The sequence below is a fragment of the Lagenorhynchus albirostris genome, chromosome X, assembly GCF_949774975.1.
Source record: "Lagenorhynchus albirostris chromosome X, mLagAlb1.1, whole genome shotgun sequence".
NCBI classification, from domain to species: Eukaryota; Metazoa; Chordata; class Mammalia; order Artiodactyla; family Delphinidae; genus Lagenorhynchus; species Lagenorhynchus albirostris.
Window position 1 is genome coordinate 114,644,413 of NC_083116.1, and position 27,598 is coordinate 114,672,010.

A 27,598-nucleotide genomic window follows, 5' to 3' on the forward strand; every position below is an offset into this window, starting at 1 on the left:
AGTCAGAAATTATTCTTCTTTCTTCATGTAGCAACTAACAAGTATTTAATATTTATTGACTATCAGGTAAATATCTGGCAGTACTAAATTCACAATGAGCATAAATGCCTATTTATTCAAGACTTGGCTTAAGCAGCATTTTCTCGCTGCGAAGAATAAAATTATTTTACAGCTAGACTGGGACACTGACTGACACTGACTCTTGGCCAAGATAAGGGCAGTGGGCTAACTAATGATGTGTAACATGCTATTTAAAGTTTGAAACTCCCCTAGCAGCACTTAGGACAGGTTTATTTTAACTTTTTTCTTCTAGCTTTATTGAGATATAATTGACATATAGCATCGTATAAGTTTAAGATGTATAACATAATGATTTGACATATGTATATATTGTGAAATGATTACCACAATAAGTTTAGTTAATATCCATCACCTCACATAGTTACAGTTTTTTTTCTTGTAGTAAGAACTTTTAAGATCTCTCTTAACAGTTTTCAAATATGCAATACAGTATTTTTAACTATAGTCACCATGCTGTACATTACATCCCCAGAACAAATTTATTTTATAAGTGAAAGTTTGTACTTTTTACCACCTTCACCCAGGCCGCCTTCCACCTCCCCAACTCCCCACCTCTGGCAACCACCAATCTGTTCTCTGTTTCTATGATACCGGTTTTATTAGATTCTATGTATAGGTGAGATGATACAGTATTTGTCTTTTTCTATTTGACTTATTTTACTTAGCATGATGCCCTCATCCCTGCTGTTCCAAATGGCAAGATTTCCTTTTTTAATGGCTGAATAATATTCATATATATATATCTTAAGACATCTTTATCCATTCATGTGGATGGGCACTTAGGCGTTTTCTTGTCCTGTAAATAATGCTGCAGTGAACACATGGGTGCAGATATCTTTTTGAGACAGTGATTTTATTTCCTCTGGATATATACCCAGAAGTGGAATTGCTGGGTCATAAGGTAGTCTTATTTTTATTTATTTTTAAAAGTTATTTATTTTTTAGAGGAGTCTGTGCCTTTATTGGCCAAGCAGGCTTCATGAAGGGGATGAAGGTGGAGAAGTGGGCGACCCTGATGTCTGAGCAGCTCGTGCTTCACAGGCTTGTAGGTGATTGACAGCTTGCCCATACAGCGGCCAATCATCCCAGGCTTGATTTCCACCTGGTTGAGGATCTTGCCCTTGTAGCCGCCCACTATCTTGGGAACGATGATCATGTCCCACAGGTGCATCTTAACAACCTTAGGCTTCTCTGTGGGTGGCGCCTTGTTCTTGGCCTTGCTCAGGCACTTAAGCGGCGAGTGCTGCTTCCTCCGCAGGCCGGATTCAGCCGCGGTTGCTGCCAGGCGCAGTACAACTGCATGAGCAGCTTGTAGGACTTGTCCAGCAGCTGGTTGAGGTCCACGCCTGAGGTAGGTGGACTTATGGAAGGTCTGCCTCTTTTGCTGCACTTCTGCCACCTTGTCAGTTATTGGAAAATGTTGGTAGTCCTATTTTTAATTTTTTGAGGAACTTCTATACTGTTTTCCATAGTGCTGCATCAATTTAGATTTCTACCAACAGTGTGGAAGGGTTCCCATTCCTCCACTTCCTTGCCAACATTTGTTATCTCTTATCTTTTTGATAATAGCCAGTCTAATGTATGTGAGGTGATATCTCTTTGTGGTTTTAAATTGCATTTCTCTGATGATTAGTAATGTTGAGCACCTTTTCCTGTGCATGTTTGCCATCTGTATGTCTCCTTCGGAAAAATGTATATTTGGGTCCTTCACTCAATTTTTAATTGAATTATTTTGTTTTCGCTACTGAGTTATATGAGTTCCTTATATATTTTGGATATTAACCCATTATCACATGTGTGGTTTGCAAATATTTTCTCCCATTCTGTAAGTTGCCTTTTCATTTTGTTTATTGTTTCCTTTGTTGTGCAGAAGCTTTTTAATTTGATGTGGTCCCACTTGTTTATTTCTTATTTTGCGTGCTTGTGCATATCTAAGAAATGACCAGTGTTAAGGAGCTTTTCCCCTGTGTTTTCTTCTAGGAGTTTTATGGTTTCTGGTCTTACATTGAAGTCTTTAATCTATTTCCAGTTAATTTTTGTGAGTGGTGTAAGGTTGGGATCTAGGTTCATTCTTTTGCATGTGAATATCCAATTTTCCCAGCATTAGTTATTGAAGAGACTGTCTTTCCTCCACTGAGTATTCTTGGCTCCCCTGTCAAATATTGGTTATCTGCATATGCGAAGGTTTATTTCTGGGCTCTCAATTCTGTTCCATTGATATATATCTTTTTGTATACTATTTTGATTATTATAGCATTGTAATGTAGTTTGAAATCAAGAAGTGTGATTCCTCCAGCTTTGTTCTTCTTTCTCAGGATTGCTTTGGCTATTCAGAGTCTTTTGTTGTTCCAAATGAATTTTAGGATTGTTTTTTCTATTTCTGTAAAAAAAAAATGCCATTGGACTCTTGATAGGGATTGCATTCAATCTATAGATAGCTTTGCATAGTATTTTAACAATATGAATTCTTCCAGTCCATGAAGACAGGATATCATCCCATTTGTGTTTTCTTCAATTTCTTTCATCAGTGTCTTATCGTTTTTAGTGTGGAGATCTTTCACCAACTTGGTTAGATTTATTCCTAAGTATTTTATTGTTTCTGATGCTATTGTAAATGGGATTTTCCTTTATTTCTTTTTCAGATAATTCATTTATTAGTGTAGAGAAGCACTAATGATTTTGTATGTTGATTTTGTATCCTGCAATTTTACTCATTTCGTTGATTAGATCTAACAGTTTTTTGGCAGAATCTTTAAGACTTTATATATATAAAATCATGTCATCTGAAAATGGAGAAAATACTACTTCTTCCTTTGTGATTCTGATGCCTTTTATTGCTTTTTCTTGCTTGATTGCTCTGGCATAGGCATGGTGAGAGTGGGTACCCTTGTCTTATTCCTGATCTAGGGCCAGTTTATTGGTGCTTTACAGCTGGTGTAATCAGTTTAACAGTCGGGCTTGGTTATGTGACCAGAAGGTCATGGAAGAATCTGCTGGAAACTTTTAGGGAGTTCTCCCTAAACAGAGACTCATTGGACAAGTCTTTCACCTCCTTGGGTGAATAAGAAGGACCGTGGGGAGCTGTGCTTGGGAGGCTCTTGGGAGTCTTGTGAATATGTTCAATTATCTGGTCCTATTGTAGTCCTTGAGGGAGTACTAATCCTACCAGGTTATTTTTGGCTGTCTACCTATATGTCTTCCCCATAGATGTGAGAGTTTTGGGAGCAAGAACCCTGTGTGCATATTGTTTACTATTGTATCCTTCATACTGAAAACATAGCACAGAACACCATGAATAGGCAAAAATGTTTGTTGGATAAAATGAGTGAATGAAGTAGTAGTTGACATCATGGAAAAGGCTAGATGTTTATTAACTTAAATCCACAAATATTTATTTAATGCCTTTTATGTGCAAAATGTAATAATTGTTTTTTAAAATATTTTCTTTTTAAAAATTCGATATACATTTTTATAGTAAGTATGGTTTATTTATAGTCTGTATTTAATAATTCTAATATATAAAGTCATTATAGTTCTATTTGTGTGCCTTGTTGTCCTTGAGTATTTGCTGTTCATTGTATCTGAAAATTACCTGTAAGAATAATTTAAGTCATAGAATGAAAGTAACTTCCTTTAGAAAGAACTTGGATTTGTTTCTACCAAATGCCTGAAGTTACTACCGGTCTAGGTTCACTTTAATCCAAGTTCAATTTTTAAGTTCCCTGGACCACACAGATGACATGATTCCAGACTGAAAGACGACTTACCCTTCCTTGAGGGTGTAGCCCTTTGAGGTCATAGCTTTTTATGCAGACAGTCTCCTAATAGACTTCCCATCTTCTATGGGCCTTGGGCTTTGTTCTCCATGCTCCTAATCCTGTGAGACCATCACAGTAAACATTTTTATTTTACAGAAATATCCGAGAAATAATAAGGAAGATGGTGAAGGAGTAACACGTGGAGATCACCTTCCTCTCCACAAATACATCAAAAATACATCTACATGTGGAACAACTCCTACAGAGCACCTACTGAATGCTGGCAGAAGACCTCAGACTTCCCAAAAGGCAAGAAACTCCCCACATACCTGGGTAGGGCAAAAGAAAAAAGAAAAACAGAGACAAAAGAATAGGGACAGGACCCGCACCTCTGGCAGGGAGCTGTGAAGGAGGAAAAGTTTCCATGCACTAGGGAGCCCCTTCACTGGCGGGGACAGGGGGTGGGCAGTGGGGGAAGCTTCAGAGCCATGAAGGAGAGCGCAGCAACAGGGATGCAGAGGGCAAAGCGGAGAGATTCCTGCACAGAGAATCTGTGCCAACCAGCGCTCACCAGCATGAGAGGCTTGTCTTCTCTCCTATTAGGGGCTGGGAGCTGAAGCTCGGTCAGACCCCAGGGACAGAACTGGGTTTGGCTGCATGAAGACAGCATGAAGGGGGCTAGTGTGCCAGCCGGGAGGGAGTCTGGGAAAAAGTCTGGACCTGCCAGAGAGGCAAAAGACCTATGTTTCGGGGTACGTGAGGAGAGGGGATTCCTTCCCAGTGTGCCCACAGAAGGCAGAGCACTGCCTAAACAAGCTCCAGAGATGGGCGTGAGCCGCGACTATCAGCTCAGACCCCAGAGATGGGCATGAACCACTAACGCTGCTACCGCTGCCATGAATAATCCTGTGTGCAAGCACAGGTCACTATCCACACCCACCTGGGAGCCTGTGCATGACACCACTGCCAGGGTCCCATGATCCTGGGACAGCTTCCCCGGGAGAACACACAGCAAACCTCAGGCTGTTGCAATGTCACGCCAGCCTCTGCCGCCTCAGGCTCACCCCTCATTCCAATTATGACTACCGTACCCCTCCCTCCCCCCAGCCTGAGTGAGCAAGAGAGCCCTAATAAGCTGCTGTTTTAAGCCCCTCCTGTCTGGGTGGGTAAAAGACGCCTGAGGGTGGCCTACACACAGAGGCGGGGCCAAAACCAAAGCTGAACACCAGGAGCTGTGCGAACAAAGAAGGGAAAGGGAAATTTCTCCCTGCAACCTCAGGAACAGCAGATTAAGTCCCCACAATCAACTTGATAAACCCTGCATCTGAAGATACCTGAATAGACAATGAATGTTCCCAAAATTGAAGTGGTGGACTTTGGGAAGAACTGTAGACTTGGGGTTTGCTTTCTGTGTCTAATATGTTTCTGGTTTTATGTTTATCTTAGTTTAGTATTTAATGCTTATTATCATTGGTGGATTTGTTTATTACTTTGGGTGCTCTCTTCCTTTTTTAAATATATATATATTTTCTTTTGTCTCCTTTTTCTCTTTTTGTAAGTGTGTACGTGTATGCTTCTTGGTGTGATTTTGTCTGTATAGGTTTGCTTTTACCATTTGTCCTAGGTATCTGTCCTTTTTTCTTTCTTTCTTTCTTTCTTCCTGTTCTTCTCAGCCATGTGGCTGGCAGGGTCTTAGTACTCCGGCCAGGTGTCGGGCCTGAGCCTCCGAGGTGGGAGGGCCGAGTCCACGACACTGGACCACCAGAAAGCTCCCAGCCCCACGTAATATCAATTGGCAAGTGCTCTCCCAGAGATCTTCGTCCCAACACTAAGACCCAGCTCCACCCAACGGCCAGCAAGCTCCAGTGCTGGGCACCCCATGCCAAACAAGTAGCAAGACAGGAACACAGCCCCACCCATTAGCAGAGAGGCTGCCTAAAGTCATACTAAGTTCACAGACACTCCAAAACACACCAGCGGACGCAGCCCTGCCCACCAGAAGGACAAGATACAGGCCTACCCGCCAGAACACAGGCACCAGTCCCCTCCACCAGGAAGCCTACACAAGCCACTGAACAAACCTCACCCACTGGGGGAAGACACCAAAAATAACGGGAACTACGAACCTGCAGCCTGTGAAAAGAAGACCCCAAACATAGTAAGTTAAACAAAATGAGAAGACAGAGAAATATGCAGCAGATGAAAGAGCAAGGTAAAAACCCACTGGACCAAGCAAATGAAGAGGAAATAGGCAGTCTACCTGAAAAAGAATTCAGAGTAATGATAGTAAAGATGATCCAAAATCTTGGAAATATAATGGAAAAAATAAAAGTAACGTTTAACAAGGACCTAGAAGAACTAAAGAGCAAACAATGATGAAAAACACAATAAATGAAATTAAAAATACTCTAGAAGGAATCAATAGCAGAATAACTGAGGCAGAAGACCAGATAAGTGACCTGAAAGATAAAATAATGGAAATAACAGCCACAGAGCAGAATAAAGAAAAAAGAATGAAAAGAGTTAACAGTCTCAGAGACCTCTGGAACAACATTAAATGCACCAACATTCGAATTCTAGGGGTCCCAGAAGAAGAAGAGAAAAATAAAGGGTTTGAGAAAATAGTTGAAGAGATTACAGTTGAAAACTTCCTTAACATGGGAAAGGAAAGAGTCAGTCAAGTCCAGGAAGCGCAGAGGTCCCACACAGGATAAATCCAAGGAGAAACACACCAAGACACATATTAATCAAGCTATCAAAAATTAAATTCAAAGAAAAAATATTAAAAGCAGCAAGGGAAAAACAACAAATAACATACAAAGGAATCCCCAAAAGGTTAACAGCTGATCTTTCAGCAGAAACTCTGCAAGCCAGAAGGGACTGGCACGACATATTTAAAGTGATGAAAGGGAAAAACCTATAACCAAGATTATTCTACTCAGCAAGAATTTCATTCAGATTTGACGGAGAAATTAAAACTTTTACAGACAAGCAAAAGCTAAGAGAATTCAGCACCGCCAAACCAGCTTTACAACAAATGCTAAAGAAACTTCTCTAGGCAGGAAACACAAGGGAAGGAAAATACCTACAATAACAAACCCAAAACAATTAAGAAAATGGGAATAGGAACATACATATTGATATTACCTTAAATGTAAATGGATTAAATGCTCCCACCAAAAGACGCAGACTGGCTGAATGGATAGCAAAACAAGACCAATATATGCTGTGTACAAGAGACCCACTTCAGACCTAGGGACTCATACAGACTGAAAGTGAGGGGATGGGAAAAGATATTCCATGCAGTTGGAAAAAGGTATTCCATGCTAATGGAAATCAAAACAAAGCTGGAATACCAATACTCTTATCAGACAAAATATACTTTAAAGACTACAAGAGACAAGGAAGGACACTACATAATGATCAAGGGATCAATCCAAGAAGATATAACAATTGTAAATAGTTATGCACCCAACATAGGAGCACCTCAATACATAAGGCAAATGCTAACAGCAAACAAAGGGGAAATCGACAGTAACACAATAATAGTAGGGGATTTTAACACCCCACTTTCACCAAAGAACGGATCATCCAAAATGAAAATAAAGAAAGAAACACTAGCTTTAATAGACACATTAGACCAGATAGACTTAACTGATATTTATAGGACATTCCATCCAAAACCAACAGAATACAATTTCTTCTCAAGTGCTCATAGAACATCTCGAGGATACATCATGTCTTGGTTCACAAATCAATTCTCGGTAAATTTAAGAAAGTTGAAATCATATCAAGTATCTTTTCCAATCACAATGCTATGAGACTAGATATCAATTACCGGGAAAAAACTGTAAAAAATACAAACACATGGAGGCTAAGCAACACGCTACTAAATAACCAAGAGATCACTGAAGAAATCAAAGAGGAAATCAAAAAATACCTAGAAACAAATGACAATGAAAACACGACAACCCAAAACCTATGCGATGCAGTAAAAGCAGTTCTAAGAGGGAAGTTTATAGCTATTCAACCCTGCCTCAAGAAACAAGAAAAATCTCAAATAAAAAACCTAACCTTAAACCTAAAGCAATTAGAAAAAGAAGAAACAAAAACCCCCAAAGTTAGCAGAAGGAAAGAGATCATAAAGATCAGGTCAGAAATAAATGAAAAGAAATGAAGGGAACAATAGCAAAGATCAATAAAACTAAAATGTGGTTCTTTGAGAAGATAAACAAAATTGATAAACCATTAGCCAGACTGATCAAGAAAAAAAGGGAGAAGACTCAAATCAACAGAATTATAAATGAAAAAAGAAGTAACAAATGACACTGCAGAAATACAAAGGATCATGAGAGACTACTACAAGCAATTATATGCCAGTAAAATGGACAACCTGGAAGAAATGGACAAGTTCTTAGAAGAGTCCAACCTTCCAAGACAGAACCAGGAAGAAATAGAAAATATGAACAGACCAATCACAAGCACTGAAATTGAAACTGTGATTAAAAATCTTCCAATAAACAAAAGCCCAGGACTAGATGGCTTCACAGGCAAATTCTATCAAACATTTAGAGAAGAGCTAACACCTATCCTTCTCAAACTCTTCTGAAGTATAGCAGAGGGAGGAACACTCCCAAACTCATTTTACGAGGCCACCATCACCCTGATGCCAAAACCAGACAAAGATGTCACAAAAAAAGAAAACTACAGGCCAATAACACTGATGAACATAGATGCAAAAATCCTCAACAAAATACTAGCAAACAGAATCCAATAGCACATTAAAAGGATCATACACCATGATCAAGTGGGGTTTATCCCAGGGATGCAAGGATTCTTCAATATATGCAAATCAATCAATGTGATAAACTATATTAACAAACTGAAGGATAAAAACCATATAATAATCTCAATAGATGCAGGAAAAGCTTTTGACACAATTCAACACCCGTTTATGATAAAAAGTCTCCAAAAAGTGGGCATAGAGGGAACCTACCTCAACATAATAAAGGCCATATGTGACAAACCCACAGACAACGTCATTCTCAATGGTTGAAAACTAGAACCATTTCCTCTAAGATCATGAACAAGACAAGGTTGCCCACTCTAACTGCTTTTATTGAACATGGTTTTGGAAGTTTTAGCCACAGCAATCAGAGCAGAAAAAGAAATAAAAGGAATCCAAGTGAGAAAAGAAGAAGTAAAACTGTCACTGTTTGCAGATGACATGATACTATACATAGAGAATCCTTAAGGTGCTACCAGAAAGCCTCTAGAGCTAATCAATGAATTTGGTAAAGTATCAGTATACAAAATTAATGCACAGAAATTTGCATTACTATACACTAATGATGAAAAATCTGAAGGAGAAATTAAGGAAACACTCCCATTTACCATTACAATAAACAGAACAAAATATCTACGAATAAACCTCCCTAAGGAGGCAAAGGACCTGTATGCAGAAAACTATAAGACACTGATGAAATTAAAGATGATAAAAAAAGATGGAGAGATATACCATGTTCTTGGATTGGAAGAATCCACATTGTGAAAATGACTATACTACCCAAAGTGATCTACAGATTCCGTGTAATCCCTATCAAATGACCACTGGCATTTTTCACAGACGAGAACAAAAAAATTCACAATTTGTATGGAAACACAAAAGATCCCGAATAGCCAAAGTTTTTCTTGAGAAAGAAAAACAGAGCTGGAGGAATCAGGCTCCCAGACTTCAGACTATACTACAAAGCTACAGTAATCTAGATAGTATGGTACTGGCACAAAAAGAGAAGTATAGATCAAGGGAACAGGATAGAAAGCCCAGCGATAAACCCATGCACACACGGTCACCTTATCTTTGATAAAGGAGGAATAATATACAATGGAGAAAAGACAGCCTCTTCAGTAACTGGTGCTGGGAAAACTGGACAGCTGCATGTAAAACAATGAAATTAGAACACTCTTTAACACCATACACAAAAATAAACTCAAAATGGATTAAAGACCTAAATGTCAGGCCAGACACTATCAAACTCTTAGAGGAAAACATAGGAAGAACACTCTTTGACCAAAATCACAGCAAGATCCTTTTTGACCCACCTCCTAGAGAAATGGAAATAAAAACAAAAATAAACAAATGGGACCTAATGAAACTTAAAAGCTTTTGCCCAGCAAGGAAACCATAAACAAGACCAAAAGATAACCCTCAGAATGGGAGAAAATATTTGCAAATGAAGCAACTGACAAAAGATTAATCTCCAAAATTTACAAGCAGCTCAATAACAAAAAAACAAACAACCCAATCCAAAAATGTGCAGAAGACATAAATAGACATTTCTCCAAAGAAGATATACAGATTGCCAACAAACACACGAAAGAATGCCCAACATCATTTATCATTAGAGAAATGCAAATCAAAGCTACAATGAGATATCATCTCACACCTGTCAGAATGGCCATCATCAAAAATCTAGAAACAATCAATGCTGGAGAGGGTGTGGAGAAAAGGGAACCCTCTTGCACTGTTGGTGGGAATGTAAATTGATACAGCCACTATGGAGAACAGTATGGAGGTTCCTTAAAAAACTACAAATAGAACTACCATATGACCCAGCAATCCCACTACTGGGCATATACCCTGAGAAAACCATAATTCAAAAAGAGTCATGTACCACAGTGTTCATTGCAGCTCTATTTACAATAGCCAGGACATGGAAGCAACCTAAGTGTCCATCAACAGATGCATGGATAAAGAAGATGTAGCACATATATACAATGGAATATTACTCAGCCATATAAAGAAATAAAATTGAGTTATTTGTAGTGAGGTGGATGGACCTAGAGTCTGTCATACAGAGTGAAGTGAGTCAGAAAGAGAAAAACAAATACCGTATGCTAACACATATATACGGAATCTAAGAAAAAAAAAAGGTCATGAAGAACCTAGGGTAAGACGGGAATAAAGACACAGACCTACTAGAGAATGGACTTGAGGATGTGGGGAGGGGGAAGGGTAAGCTGTGACAAAGCAAGAGAGAGGCATGGACATATATACACTACCAAACGTAAGGTAGATAGCTAGTGGGAAGCAGCCGCATAGCACAGGGATATCAGCTAAGTGATTTGTGACCACCTAGAGGGTTGGGATAGGGAGGGTGGGAGGGAGGAAGATGCAAGAGGGAAGAGATATGGGAACATATGTATATGTATAACTGATTTACTTTGTTATAAAGCAGAAACTAACACACCATTGTAAAGCAATTATACTCCAATAAAGATGTTAAAAATAAATAAATAAACATATGGGACCTAATGAAACTTAAAAGCTTTTGTATAGCAAAGAAACCATAAACAAGACGGAAAGACAAGCCTCAGAATGGGAGAAAATATTTGCAAACAAAGTAACTGACAAAGGATTAATATCCAAAATATACAAGAAGCTCATGCAGCTTAATATCAAAAAAACAAACAACCCAATCCAAAAATGGGCAGAAGACCTAAATAGACATTTCTCCAATGAAGATATACAGATTGCCAACAAACACATGAAAGGATGCTCAGCGTCACTGATCATTAGAGAAATGCAAATGAGAACTACAATGAGGTATCACCTCACACTGGTCAGAATGGCCATCATCAAAAAATCTAGAAACAATAAATGCTGGAGAGGGTGTGGAGAAAAGGGAACCCTCTTGCACTGTTGTTGGGAATGTAAATTGATACAGCCACTATGGAGAACAGTATGGAGGTTCCTTAAAAAACTAAAAATAGAACTACCATATGACCCAGCAATCCCACTACTGGGCCTATACCTTGAGAAACTATAATTCAAAAAGAGACATGTACCACGATGTTTATTGCAGCACTATTTACGATAGCCAGGACATGGTAGCAACCTAAGTGTCCATCGACATATGAATGGATAAAGAAGATGTGGCACATATATACAATGGAATATTACTCAGCCACAAAAAGAAACAAAATTGAGTTATTTGTAGTGAAGTGGATGGACCTAGAGTCTGTCACACAGTGAAGTAAGTCAGAAAGAGAAAAGCACATATCATATGCTAACACAAGTATATGGAATCTAAAAAAAAATGGCTCTGAAGAACCTAGGGGCAGGACAGGAATAAAGACGCAGACGTAGGGAATGGACCTGAGGACACAGGGAGGGAGAAGTGTAAGATGGGACGAAGTGAGAGAGTTACATTGACATATATACATGACCAAATGTAAAATCGATAGCTAGTGAGAAGCAGCCGCATAGCACAGGGAGATCAGCTCGTTGCTTTGTGACCACCTAGAGGGGTGGGATAGGGAGGGTGGAGGGAGACGCAAGAGGGAGGGGCTATGGGAATATATGTATATGAATAGTTGATTCACTTTGTTATACAGCAGAAACTAACACAACATTGTAAAGCAATTATACTCCAATAAAGATATTAAAAAAAAAACATACGCAATGTCCTCAGTGTAGAAGTGGCTTCCTTGTGCACTTCTTGGATTCCTGATTTATTTTGCTTTTGTTATTAGATCTTTTGCTTTGTAAGAGATTTGTAAAAGAAAAAAACAAAACAAAACAAAAAACAAAAGTCCTTCCCTCAGTATTTTTGTTTTCCTCTGGTGGTTTGGTCAGAATAACTGAGTCTCCCATTATTGGAAATTAGAAATCTCGCTCAAATATATTGTAGTTATCAAAGACCTTGCAAATAATTGCAGTGAGAGACAGAGGTGAACCCAAGTAAGTATAGGACAGGGACTGCTAATCTTTCTGCCATCATCTCCTACAATTTTCTGCCTCTCTTATCTCACGCAAGTCCTATGAACCTCTTATTCTTCCTCATACATACTTGCTATTTCTTCTGTCTAGAACCCTCTTCTCCCAGATCTTTTACGCCTGCCTATTCCTGTTGTTGTTCCTCCTTCCTGACACTAGAAGAAGCTTATTTTTTACTGTTTCACATTTATTAGCATCTCTACTACTGAGAGGAAAAAATAAAAGGAGATAAATCTTAAATTAATTCATTTTAGTGAAATTAATAGGGCTGATGAGAAAAAGTAGTAGTAGATGAAATTAAAACTAACGTTTGAAAATATACTTTTTAGATTTTCTATGATTAAGTGAAAACCAAGAGGCGTGGGATTTGGCCCTGGTGCTACCACTGTTCCTTAAGGTGGAGTTAGTTTCTTCTTTTGCAAAATAAGTGAGTTAGATTTCTAAGCACATTTTCAGCTCTAAAATTACTTTATTAAACAATTTATATTATTTTAGTGCTACACGCTGGATAACATCAAGAGTTTTCAGTGGTTTCAGAATCTGAAAATCCATTTCCATAAAAGCTTCTTTCAGGTATTAATGTCTTAGGACTATATAACAATCCTGAGATACTGTGTTCACAGTCTTTAGGACTTGTGGAACATTCTAAGTCAGAGATTTTTAAAGAAGAGTGCATATCTGAATCACCTAAGGAGTATTTTCAAAATGCACATGCTTGCACCCTGCCCATTCCAGGCCTACTGAAGTCAGAACCACAGGAGTGGCTTTTCAAGCCTCTGCTTGCATCAAGTTTGTAACTCTTCATTTGGTCAAAGCATGTCACATGGTCAGGCCCAAAGGCAGTGTGAGAGGGCACTATAAAAGGGCATGGATACAAGGATGCATTAAAAACTGGGACTATTAGTGCAATCGTTCTCCCCCAATCTACCATATATTTATTGAGAACATGCGGTCCAGCACACTATTCCTGCACATAGTATATATGCCATGGGAATCTATTGCTAACAGTATGCTAAATAGTTGAGAAGCATTGCCTTTTGTCGTCCCCATTATTCTCTGATTAATGGTTCCTTGAAGGTACTCTTCTGGAAACCAGCTGTCACTGATAATGGTGTTGGCAGAGACTGTGGTGGCTTCCTGACAACCAGTGCTTTCCCGTCCTCCTTCTCGATGTAGATTCTGTTTTCTCTGACGTGGGCACAGTCTTACACATCTCTTTCATTTTTCAGAGAATAAATTTGGGTGGAAATATTTTTAGACTTTTATAGGAACTAATGAATTCAGCTGCCTTTTTACCACCCCTCCTCTCTCCATCCCTGTCTTCTTTTCATGTGTTTACGTTATGTGAGTTCATACATTTTTCTGTTTGTGTATTCATTATGGAAACATGGATTATTGGGTTAAAATTTGTTAACAAATTTACAATTGTAGTGTCTTCAATTATTTTGAAGTGTGTTTGTTGCATTGCAAGAAAGGCCTTTGCAGAGTCAATCAGTATTAGACAGTTTTGGTAATATACTATGATGGTATCTGAGTACTTGATATTTCTTAAATATTTGTTGCAAATGAAGCTAACTGAATGACGACAAGGATAATATAAAGTTGTTCCATTCAATGAATCAGAAGTATGGAACTTCTCTGAAGGGTTTAGTTTCAATTTCACTTTTATAACAGTTACTATTCTTTTCTGACATGTTTTTTTCTTTAATTGAAGTATAGTTGACTTACAATATGATTAGTTTCAGGTGTACAACATAGTAATTCAATATTTTTACAGATTACACTCCATACAAAGTATGACTATATTCCTTGTGTCGTACAATACATTCTTGTAACTTATTTTTTTTTAATATCTAGTAGTTTGTACCCCTTAATCCCCTTTGCCTATTCTGCCCCTATCCCTACCCCTCTGGTAACCACTAGTTTGTTCTCTGTATCTGTGAGTCTGTTTCTGTTGTGGTATGTTTGTTCATTTTATATTTTAGATTCCACACTTAGTGAAATAAGTCAGACAGAGAAAGACAAATATGGTATGTTTTCACTTATATCTGACATCTTTTTGATCCTTTTTTTCTCAAGTACTCTGTGAAATCATCTTAAAGGTAATTTCATTGAAGTCCTGAGATGGTAATATCTATAGTCAATTCATGAGTGTCACCAAATTCTTGTGCTTTATGACTAGTTTAGTTATAGTGAGGAAAGTGAAATCATTCTGACCACATTCTACCTTCAAATAAGCATTTTTATAGTTAATAAAACTGGTTTTGCTGGTTAAGAGAAAGTATGGGTAAATATTCACTTGTTCTTCAAATGGGGGAAGATTTACAAGAATAAAAGCAATGTGAAAAAATCTTAAAGGAAAAGGCAAACAGATTTGACTGCATGAGAATTCCAAATTTTTGTGCAATGATAACAATGAAAATCCACCATAAATTAAAATTAATGGCAAAATATAAGTGCAAAAAATATAATAAAGAACTAATATGTTTTAATATATAGAGATGCTAATAAAACATTGAGAAAAAACTAACTGCCCAGTAGAAGATACGGGCCATGGTCATGAACAAATCACAAAAGAAAAAGAAATAACCCACAAATGGTCAATATATTTATGTGTGAAATGATAAATTGCATTAAAAAATAAAAGAATGGCAAGGTAATGAGATAATGGTTTTGACCGTGAAATTAGAAAAGAATGATCCAAGATAACACTCCATGTAGTCACTAGTGCTCTTGGAAGGGCATGTTTATACATTGCTCATGGGAAGATATATTGGGACAATCGTTTTGTGAAGCAACTTGGCAATTGTACTAAGAATCTTAAATATGTTCCTACCCTTTCATTGAGGCATTTAACTTCTAAGCATCTATCCTAAGGAAACAATTGGATAGCCAGGCAAAGTTTTACAAAAGAAGATTTGTCCAGATTTTTCCTTCAACAAAGGAGGCAAGAATATACAATGGAGAAAAGATAGTCTCTTCAGCAAGTGGTGTTGGGAAAGCTGGGCAGCCGCATGTCAGTCAATGAAGTTAGAATACTCCCTCACATCATACACAAAAATAAACTCAAAATGGCTTAAAGACTTAAGACATGACACCGTAAAACTCCTAGAAGAGAACATAGGCAAAATATTCTGACATAAATCATAGCAATGTTTTCTTAGGTCAGTCTCCCAAGGCAATAGAAATGAAAGCAAAAATAACAAATGGGACCTAGTCAAACTTACAGGCTTTTGCACAGCAGAGTAAACCATAAACAAAACGAAAAGACAGGGCTTCTCTGGTGGCACAGTGGTTAAGAATCTGCCTTGCAATGCAGAGGACATGGGTTCGAGTCCTGGCCTGGGATGATCCGACATGCCGTGGACCAATAAGCCTGTGCACCACAACTACTGAGCCTGCACTCTGGAGCCTGCAAACCACAACTACTGAAGCCCACGTGCCTAGAGCTCGTGCTCCACAACAAGGGAAGCCACCGCAATGAGAAGCCTGCACACCACAACAAAGAGTAGCGCCCACTCGCTGCAACTAGAGAAAGCCCATGCGCAGCAACAAAGACCCAACACAGCCAAAAATTAATTAATTAATTTTAAACAAACAACGAAAAGACAACCTATGGACTGGGAGAAAATGTTTGCAAATGATGCGACCGACAAGGGCTTAATTTCCAAAATATAGAAACAGCTCATACTACTCAGTAACAAAACAAAACAAACAAAAAATCAAAAATGGGCAAAAGATCTAAATAGATATTTCTTTAAAGAAGACGTACAGATGGCCAAAGGCATGTGAAAAGATGCTGAACATCACCAATTATTAGAGAAATGCAAATCAAAAGTACAACAAGGTATCACCTTACATTGGTCAGAATGGCCATCATCAAAAAGTCTACAAATAAGTGCTGGAAAGGGTGTAGAGAAAAGGGAACCCTCTTACACTGTTGGTGGGAATGTAAATTGGTGCAGCCACTATGGAAAACAGTATGGAAGTTCCTTAAAAAACTAAAGAAAACTAAAGATAAAGTTACCATATGATCCAGCAATCCCACTCTTGGGCATATATCTGGAAAAGATGAAAGCTCTAATTTGAAAAGATATATGCACCCCAATGTTCAAACCACTATTTACAATAGCCAAGACATGGAAGCAACCTAAGTATACATGAACAGATGAATGGATAAAGAAGATGTGGTATGTATATATACAATGGAATACTACTCAGCCATAAAAAAGAATGAAATAATGCCATTTGTAGCAACATGGATGAACCTAGAGATTATCATACTAAGTGAATTAAGTCAGACAAAGACAAATATGATATCACTTATATGTGGAATCTAAAAAATAGTACAAATGAATTTATTTACAAAACAGAAACAGACAGACTTAGAAAACAAACTTATGGTTACCAAAGGGGAAGGCGGGGAGGAGGGATAAATTGGGAGCATGTGATTAACAGATGCATATACTGTATATAAAATAGATAAACAACAAGAATTTATTGTATAGCACTGGGAACTATACTCAATATCTTGCAATAAACTATAATGGAAAAGAATAAAAAAAAGAATATAGGTATATACATATACTTGTATAACCAAATTACTTTGCTGTACATCTGAAACTAACACAATATTGTAAATCAGCTATTCTTCAATTTAAAAAATGATTTGTCACAATATTATTTATAATAGCAAAAATTTGGGAAATATCTTAAATGCCCAAGGATGTTGAAATAGTGACACATTATGGATTATTACATAGGCATTAATAATCATGTTTATAAATAATCCCAGTTATGTTAATTAGAACTAATATAAACAGAGAAAATTGCCCAGAATTTAATATATCAAAATGTTAACTTCTGGTGATTTAATTATGAATAATTTATTTTTTTAATACTCTTCTGTTTTCAGCAAGGAACATATATTATTTTTGTCACCAAAAATGTTATTTAAACTTATGAATACTTTAAAAATCTTGTAAAATTCATTAGAACCAGTCCTGTCAGACTGAGCAAGCTTGTTAGAATTCTGCTCCATGTTTTGCCTTCTCCTCCAACACCCCCCGTTTTTCTTCTCTTTGTGACTCAATCCTACCCCAGAGAGTAGGTTGGTTCTCTTGTTGGGTAGAAAACACAGACCATTCTGTGGAGAGATGGTGGGATGTTAATGAATTACAATGTGGGAAACAGGGGAGCTTTCTTTCTTAAACACAGAAGATCCTGTGATGAGGTTCCTTTGATATCTAGTACTGATTACACTCAAAGTAATATTTCAGTCAGGCTGTGGAAGTACATTCAAAACCTTGTCATTTGTCCCAGTGTAGATTGACTAGTTCAGGTAACTGAAGTATCCCAATTCCTTACTATATTCTATTTCCAGAAGTCCCATGGAAAATAGTCCAAGTTTTCACGTTATCCACTCCATTCCATTTCTAAATGGGTCTGCATTGCCAGCACTTGTTGATCAAGAATTTGTCAAGTTTGTTGTTTCAGTATTCTGTAGCAAAGAGTACCAGTATGTTAGTCTCCAGAGCACCAGCAACTGAATGATAAACAATTCAGGTGTGAGGAAAGGCTTGCTGGTGTGGTAGCTTCTGCTTCTCCTTGGGGAACTCATTAAAAGCCTGAAAATGGCTAACAGTCTCTGAGAGCCTGGCTGTACTAGCACTTTAACAACAATGAAATTTGTTCTCCCAAGGGCCCTTCCTAGATGACTGAGCATTATGTGGAAACCTCCTACTAAGTAGTCTCCCCTTTCCATTGGTGTGTCATAATTTTAACTCTAATTCTTCTAACCAAACTGTTGTGATAGATCTAGTTAGAGGCTGGATGTAACCCCCAAATCACTGTTGAGTTCAAGAAAATAGGCTGGACCCAGACATACCAAATGTAGGATTCTAGGGAAAGCAGAAGCAGCAAGTGTGATAACTACAACAACATTGAGAGCTCACTCTAAACCAGGTACTGTGCTAACAGCTTTACATAGATTATCTCACTGAATTCTCCTGGACATCTTTAGAGAGAGGAGCTATAACAAATCCCTATTTTACATATGATGAAATTTGAACCCTAGTGATTTGATGCCTGAGCCCCAGCTCTTAACCATGAGATGAAAGTGAAATACATTTGAGAATGTAGAACCTGTGCTTGCCAATCTGAGTTCAACAACTTCTGTTTCCAGTCTTCAAAGAGTTTCTGGGAGTGTTATATTTTCAGTTCATAGACCTGAGCAAGCTGTTCACCTTCACTGGCAAGGAGAATCATGTCTAAAAGATTCCAATGCTTGGCTATACCTGTTGGTACTCCTCTACCTGTCATGGCCAGCTGATCACCTCTGTGTCTAACCTGAATGTATCTTACCCAGCAGGGCAGTGGAAGACTCAGAGAGATACAAAGGAAAATCTTTCCCCCACCAACCAAGCTTTCCAATACAAAATAGACCTAACCATTTTTTATTTTGATTTATCTAAGATGATCCCTAACATTCCTTGTGTATCTTTAAAATCATATGAATGTGTGAACAATCCTGCGCTGGATGAAGTCGAGTTCTTTGCCCTTGGGAGCTTGAAACTACATGTTTCAAAAGCCTGGAGATTGTTTTGAGAGTAGTTATAGCCACAATTCATAAAGCACTTGGTATTTGCTCAGCACTCACATCAGTAAGTACTTTACATAGTTTCACATTTAATCCTCACCACAACCCTACTAACTAGATGTGATTATCCCATATTTTACACATGAGGGACCTAAGACTAGGAGATACTAAGTAACTTGCCCAAGGTCCCACAGCTAGTAAATTGAGCTTGGGTCTCTTTGATTCCAAAGTCCCAATTTGGGACATCAATACCTACTTCAAGGCTCCTCGAACTTTAATATGTGTAAGAATCACCAGAGAATCTTGTTAAAATGCAGATTTTGCTTTAGTACATCTGGAGTGGGGCTTGATATTCTGGACTTCTAACAGGCGCCCTGCTGTGGTTGATACTTCTGGTCCTTGGACCACTGTTTGAATAGCAAGGCTTCACAACTTCCCCAAAAAGGGAAAGACCAGACTTTTGGTAATTTAATACTTCAGGTTAAATGTGAAGAAGGGAACTTTTCCTAATTTGTCCTTATGAATAAAAATAAATATTAATATAAAAATAGCAGTAACTGAACAAGCCAAATATTATTCTAAGCACTTTACATGTCATATCTTATTTAATTCATTCAACAACCCTCAGAGGTAGATAATATTACTATCCCCTTTTACAGATGGGGAAAATGGAGTACAGAGTAATCAATGGATAGGTTTTGTTTTCCCCAGCCTCTTCTTGCTCTTCCCCATTCACATATTTTCTCGATTCCTGAACTTCCTTAGAGATTCATTCCCTTGTTTCTATTTAAAAAGCAATCCCCTAGATGAAGGTAATACACTGCTTTGTCATTTATTTATACCTTAGTCTCTATTTTATAATGAAGGTGTAGGGAGGAAACAAAGTACAAAACATATGAGACCTTCAGTTCCTAAAGAAAGGAAAAAAAGAAATGGAAAAGATAGACTGAGTCTCTAATGAAGCTTGGTACTACTTGCTTTGCAAGTTGCACTATGAGCCCTGATGGCTTCACCCACACATATTCCAAAGCTGAAGCCATTGGTGATTTCAAGATAAATAAAATTAAGTTGTAGATTTATTAGCTATGCAGAGATCACCATGGAGACAACCAAAAGAACTCTCACCATGGAGATCTCTCCCTACCCCTCTCTGCCTGAAATGATCAGTACATCATATAAACATCATAAATAAATTTGGGAGGGAAGACTACAAAGCAAGCAGACTAGAGCCCCAGAAGGACTGGTGATGGGGTGAATTAACAATCCAGAGAAAATTTCTAAGGTTGGTCTTCCAAAGTCACATGTTTCTGGGTGCTACGTAGTTTCTTCAGGGAAGAAGAGAAATTTCCAGAGCTTAGTTCATGTTAGCATGGGATGATTGGAGGAAGGTCAACTTAGAAACTAGTACCAACTCTAACCCTGTAGTACAAGGAAAGAACCTCAAATGAGCCTCTTTCCACTATAAGGGAATCACTATGTCAATATGACTCCTGGTCCACTCCCCTGTGACATCAACATAATGATGAAATCAAAATGTACTAGGGAACAGTAACGTTGGCAATGTGGATTTTTGTCAAGTAGCTCTGACCCAGAACAAGTGTCCTCTCAGAGAGTAGACTTCACAAAATGCAGCACTTTTTCTTCAGTGGATACTTACATTTTCAGTATTTTGTATAAGGAGAGCATGGAAATAATATTATCATAGGTAGAGCTCCCCAGGAAGCCGACTTTGAGATGAAGTTTGACATGCAAAATATGTATTAGGGAGTGCCGTTGGGGCATAGGGGAAGGGAGCAGGGCTTGGAAAGAGGGAGAAGTTGAGGTACAAGGTAGGCCTGACAACAGCCATGGCCTACCTTACAGAGAGCTCTGAAACTAGAATGGCTCTTCAGAGTTGTTCCAAGTTGGGTCAAGATGGCCACATCTTTTTACTCTTGCATTGATTGTTCATTGGATGCGGGTCATTGGGTTAGGGGAATTGGGCCAGATGGCTCTTTGCAGCTGAGGCAACCATGAAGGGGCTGACAGCTGAAGGCTGCCTGCCAACAGCACTGCCAGCAGCTGAGGCAACAAACCCTTCACTGAAGGGAGATCAGGATAGCACATCAGTGTCTACCACAGATAGTAGTGATTTCAAGGTACCAAGAGCTCCAAAGTCAGATAAGTGAGATGTGATCTTTACTTTTAAATTAAGAAAAGCTGTCTGAGTCATAAACCACTTCCTGGGGCAAATATTGTGTTGGCCAAAAAGTTCGTTCGGATTTTCTGTAACGTGGAAAACCCCGAACGAACTTCTTTGGCCAGCCCAATATTTAAGTGATTCTGCTAAGTATGAAAAGGCATTTCACTGGTCTTGGTATTCAGAAAATTAATTAAAAGAAATGCATTTTTATCCCTTATTCTGAATAAAAACCAAATAGATTACTCATTCCAGTTTTACAGTGTACATATGTGTTTAAATGTCAATGTGTATTTTTTCCATTCTCTTACTGACTCAGGAAAAGGTGCAAGAAGATTTAAATAATGAATTACCATATGGGTAATATACTCATTCATTCATTTAGCAAATATTTATTGAGCATCCATTATATGTCACAGCACCACACTAGCCATTGGCTCTGTAAAATTAGTAATAACATAGAACCTGACTGAATAACTATGTCAGACAAACTCTGAAATAATAAAGAGTAGCAGGAGGAATAGAGGTGGGTAGAAAACACAGGTAGGAAGAAGCATTTGCTTCTTCCAGTTGTCCTTTTCTACCTACCATTTGGTAAAGAAGAGATGGGCATGAGCAGTCTCAGCAGGTAAGGGTAAGTGAGAAAAATAACTGTTACCAAATTAAGTTGTATGGACCCAGCTCGGGCCCTAGCCTGGCCAAGCCTTCTGCCTCCGTTTGGGTTCTAGTAGGCAAATAACGAAACCAAAGCTGAGATCGGCACAGCACTTTTTTCAGTGGCCAAAGAATGGAGAAGGGGAACTAAGTTCACAGATCATCTTCTTCCCCACGTGGCGAGAGGGACTTGATTTTAAAGAGTGAAGGCAAAGGGAGGAGGAGTGAGGCTAATGATGGGAAGGTATATGCATTATTCTACCGGGGAAAGGGCAGGGCTTTTTCCGAGGGAGTGGGGTGCCACCCACTTTGTATTCTCTCTGGGTCCTATTAATATCTGGTCATGGCTGCTGGTAGGTGTGTCATTTGATATGCTAATGTAGTAAAATCAGCGAATAATGAGACTCAGGGTCTGCAGGAGGTCAGATTCATAGCCATCTTGGTCCCAGCTTGTTCTATCTTGTTTCTTTGTTTGTTTGTAGCTTCCTTTCTTATCTCTGGACACTTTAACTTAAAGATTTACGTTAACTCCTGCTAAAGGTTGCGGGGGTTGGCAGGTTTTGAGCAAAGCAGTCCTGCTAAAGGTGGTGGGGGGTGAGGGTTGATGGGTTTTGAGCAAAAACCTGGAGCAACTTTGGCAACACAACCATCAACTTCATTTTTTTAATCAATTCGTTATTACATTCCTTCTGTCTTTCTGGTTACCTTTTTTAGGTGACTGTCCTTCTCTGGGGTTAATAGACTTCATGAGGTTCTTCCATTGTTTGTGTAATGAACTTCCATAATTAATAAGTTCAAATTTGCCTGTAAAATGACTAATGGTTATTAACGCACTGGATAACTGAAAATGGGCATCTAAAGACGCGAGAAGCAGAGATTGGAGAAAAGTATATCCCTTCTTTCAGTGTGGATATAACAACTTGGAAAGACTAAGTACTCCTTAGCAATCTGAGAATTTTGCTGAAAGAGGTTCCTAAATTGGAAGACAGAGGTCAGACAGCTTCTTGGATTAAAGAGATTAAGGACACCATTGTCTGTTTATGTTTACATTCTTGAGCAAGCAACTAAATTCAATAGGAAGCAAGACATCTAGAGTGAAGAATATTTCTTAGAATCCTAGGGAGAAGATTTCACCCAGAGGTTGTACCAACCAAAACAGAATAGGTCTTTACAAAACAGCCTCTAATAGTATTTTATTTACTCCACTTCTGAATGCCATACAGAATAAATTTGCTTTCTTTCTTTAATTGAATCTCATGTATCTTTGACCCATTCTTACCAGGACGTCTTTCTACTTGGTGTTGACCCCACTTTATTTTTATTGAATTTAAAAAGTTAAAGTAAATCTCCTTACCTTTGTAAAGAGTTGTGAGAAACTGGTTCAGCTGATTCTCACCCCAAGATCTGTTGAGACAGAGGTGGAAGCTGAAAGTTGACTTAAACTTTAGAGTTTTGGACCAGCAGCATCAGCATTATCTGGGAACTTGTTAGAAATGCAGACTCTCAGGCCCTACCCCAGAACTCTTGAGTCATAATCTGCATTTTAATAAGCTCCTAAGGTGAATCCTATGCACGTTAAAGTCTAAGAGGCACTGATTTACAGCATTTGTGGAAAAGTCCTTCCTCTATAGCTAAGTTAAAAACACAGAACAGTGAAATACTTAATTTTCTTTCCCGAGTCTCTGTTCACTGTTCTTAATAACATTGTAACAAGTTTGGAATACAAAAGAATTATCAGACAAGAGACCTTTTATAAATACAGCTCACAGAGATCCAAGGGGCCATCTGAAATGGAGTCAAACTTTTGGAAAAGCTGAAATAGAACTTTTCATTCATTTCTTTTTCATATGGTTTAACTGGGGGAAAATATCTAAGCAATATATTACAGATGCAAAAATCTTTAAAACAGAACCAGAGGAAAACATTTTGGAAATGGTTTTAAAATGACTCTGATAAAAATGTAAGAAACTTGAACTGTTTCCCCATGAAAAGAATACAGCTGGAGGCAGCATTTACAGCTGGCAGGGAAGAAGCTCAGCTAGTCAGGGCGAACTGGCCCAATTTTACATCAATTATTATTACATTATGTTCATTTAGAAAAACATTAAATGTTCCTCTTTGTAACTTTTCTTTGCCATCTCTTTAGATATGAAAGGATATTTAGTATATCTACCAGAACATGAAATAATGCTCACGAAATATAATCACCAAGTTGGTCATCAGCTGCTGGCCTAACCAGTCCTGCTGAAACATTTGAATCTCCTGCCTGCACCCTGAACTCAAGCAGATGGCAGGTCGGCAGCAGTGGTGACAACTGGCTACTGAAGGGGGCATAAGTCCAAAATGAGGAGATCACATTCCTTGCTGTGGAGGACCAGAGGCCTATTGTGCTTTTCCAGCATGATCACAAACAGGCAGTTTTTTGGGTACTGCAGGCAGGTGGAATGAAGGACTCTTAGATGAACCATCACTAACAACAAAAATTCAGATTACATGTAGAAAGAGTAACAAGCAATGCAAGTAAGGCTGAATTCAAACAATAGGTTCCAAAATAGAGCACTCTATTCCAAAGGATCATGCTCTCTAACTCGTGAATCAATTTTATTTTCTGTTTTGCTCCTTAGTAAATTGGACAGAATTGTTATTTTTATTTTATAGACAGGAGAAGGGAGGTTAAATGATTTACCCACATTTGTACAGCTTATCTACAGGAAAGAAAGTTGAATTTGAGCTTTTTGATTGCCTGTCCAGCGGGCTGATATGCTTTATCATGCACAGTAATACATTTGAAGCAACTTGCTCACATTTTATAGTAGCAGTTAATGATCTCTTTGGTATTGTTTATCAGTTGTTTCAAATGTGTTGTTGTTTCACAAGCACTTTCCCCAACTAGGTGCCAAGTATCTTGTGGACAGGCCTGGGCATATTTTATGTGCTCAGTGAATGCTGATTGAATAATTACCAAGGAAAGATGAAACATTTGGAAAAGAAGGGAAAAAAGGAGTGGAACAAAACGGAGCTGGGGAGAAAGACACAGCTCTCAAAAGTTGCATCCTAGTCATTTAAATTTAGGGCATAATATCACAGAATATTATATTTGGAAGGGTCCCCGGAGACGATCTTACCTAACCTTCTACCTATTGAGGAGTATCTTCTTTTATTTTCTTCCAGTTTTATTGAGATATAATTGTCGTACAGCACTGTATAAGTTTAAGGTGTACAGCATAATGGTTTGACTTACATACATTGTGAAATTATTACCATAATAGGTATAGTAAACATCCGTCATCTCATATAGTTACAACATTAAAGAAACAGAAAAAAATGTTTTCCTTGTGACGAGCACTCTCAGTATTTACTCTAACTTTCATATATAACATACAGCAATGTTAATTATATTTAACATGTTGTATATTCCATCCCCGATACTTATTTATCTTAAAACTGGATGTTTGTACCTTTTGACTGCCTTCATCCTATTCCTTCTCCCCCTACCCTAGGTTTACCTTCTATAGAACCCTTCATTGGCATCCCTCTGGTTTTGCTTAAATATCTCCAATGTTGTGGAGCTTATCTCCAATCAGGTCTGCTCTTAGACTGATCTATTCCTTAAGTTTTTCTGTGTCAGTTAAGCAATCATTTATTGAGCAACTGTGTCTCAGATGGCATGCTAGCTGTCAGAATACCAAGAAGAAGAATAAATCAACTTCTCTGTCATGTAAAGCCTAAATGGATGTTGCTGTTCTGCGGGCAGCTCTCTTCCAAGTCTTGTTTTATGGATCCAGCCTCCTTCCATCTTGTGACTCTGGTGTGTTCAACTTAATGCTTCTAAGTTTCCCATGCTCATTTGCTGCAAGCCAGAAGTGAAAGGGCATGAAGGATGTGTGTGGGAGTCGTTAGGAGTCAGGCCTGGAAATGATGCACATATTCTGGAATAATTCTGCTCATATTCCTTCGCTAGATCTCAGTCACAGGCCCACATCTAACACCAACAATTGCCTAGCTGTAGGCCCAGGAAGACGAAAACAAAGGTTTAGTCATTGGCTAGCAGTTTCTGCCACAGTGCTCTCATTATGCAGTTTTTGGATGAGGTGAGGATGGCATGCTCCAAAGATCATGCAGGTATAAATAGTTAGCCAGGATTCACACTTGGGTGATCTGGCACTGCTGCTCTCCCAGTGTCTCTTGATGTGTGGCTCCCAGGCCAGCAGCATCAGCATCACCTGAGAACTTGTTAGAAATGCACATTAATTGACCTCACTCCAGACCTACGAAATCAGAAACTCTGAGCTGGGGCCCAGTAATGTGTTTTAACAAGCCCTCTCCGACTGACTCATACTCACGTTTGAGAACCATTGCACCATACTGTACTACATTTCATTTAAGGGCTTCCAGAGTATTTTTCTAGTTGGCCATCAATATTATCCATTATCTAGAGAAATGTCTGACAGTATTAGTGACCAACTTGAAAAATAAACATTTAAAATTATTTTTACTTCAAATACAAAAATATTATTTGCTCTGCTTTAATTTTAAAATAATGGTATTTCTGTTATAGCATTGCCTTAAGTGTTATTTATGCAATTGTCTATTTTCTCACACTAATTTCTAAGCATCCAAAATGCTCTTGTATCTCCCACAGCCACTAGTAATTTGCTTTCCAAATAGTAGGCATTCAATAACAGTTGGTATAATTGAATGAGAAAAAAATGTTGTACGATAATGTTTCTCATTAAATTGAAGATATATGGAAAGCAGCTTTAGATGATAAAACTTTTCAGTCATATTTTCCATGACTATTAAAAACTTCACAGAAAGGACAGTTTAATATCTTCATTGTCAATCGATAGCAAGATTTGAAAACTGCTGTTATCAGATGTGAAAATTTACAATGAGACGTTTAAAAATTATTAGTTACTTAAAAATCCACAATGTTCTATTTTTCTTCCTGAAATAACTTTCTCAATTAGCTAATTTATAATGCACACACTAACAGACTTTAAAATACAACTTTCATTTATTGGATATTTCACAGGCTCTGATGGAACTTTAGAATATGTCTAAAATAATTTTTAGTGTTTCAAATAATTACTGATTCGGCATAGAACTATTTATCATGCAGGAGACTATCCTTCAAGAGTGATCTTTTCAGAATGTTGTTTACATGGCGGTGTCTCATGTAAATTTTGCTGCTAGATGTGACTATTACCTTGTATATTTCACCACCTCCCTTCTTCCCTTCCTCCCATAAATCAGAATATTGGAAAGATAATCAGAACACATTTTACCATGCATATATGTGACAGCAAATAATATTGTGAGGTTATTTTCCATTATCTCTATCTTCAAGTTGAAAATCAAATTGAAGCATTTATCTATATAGTGTGGATTTCACTGGTGCATCTAAGCATTTCTTTGTAACTGAATCAAACATAATTTGGTATTATTAAATGAGATGGGGTGACTCATGAGCTATTGACCAAGTTCTAATGGTTAATTAGCAGCAGTGCATTATAACCCCTACCCACTCACAGTCACTAGTGCGGCTA

General features: G+C 38.1%; 1 pseudogene; it reads right to left on the reverse strand.

The window, feature by feature from the left end:
• Positions 1-1,015: 1,015 nt before the first annotated feature.
• LOC132513220 (small ribosomal subunit protein uS19-like) overlaps positions 1,016-27,598 on the reverse strand; it is a 63,168-nt pseudogene continuing 36,585 nt past the window's right edge.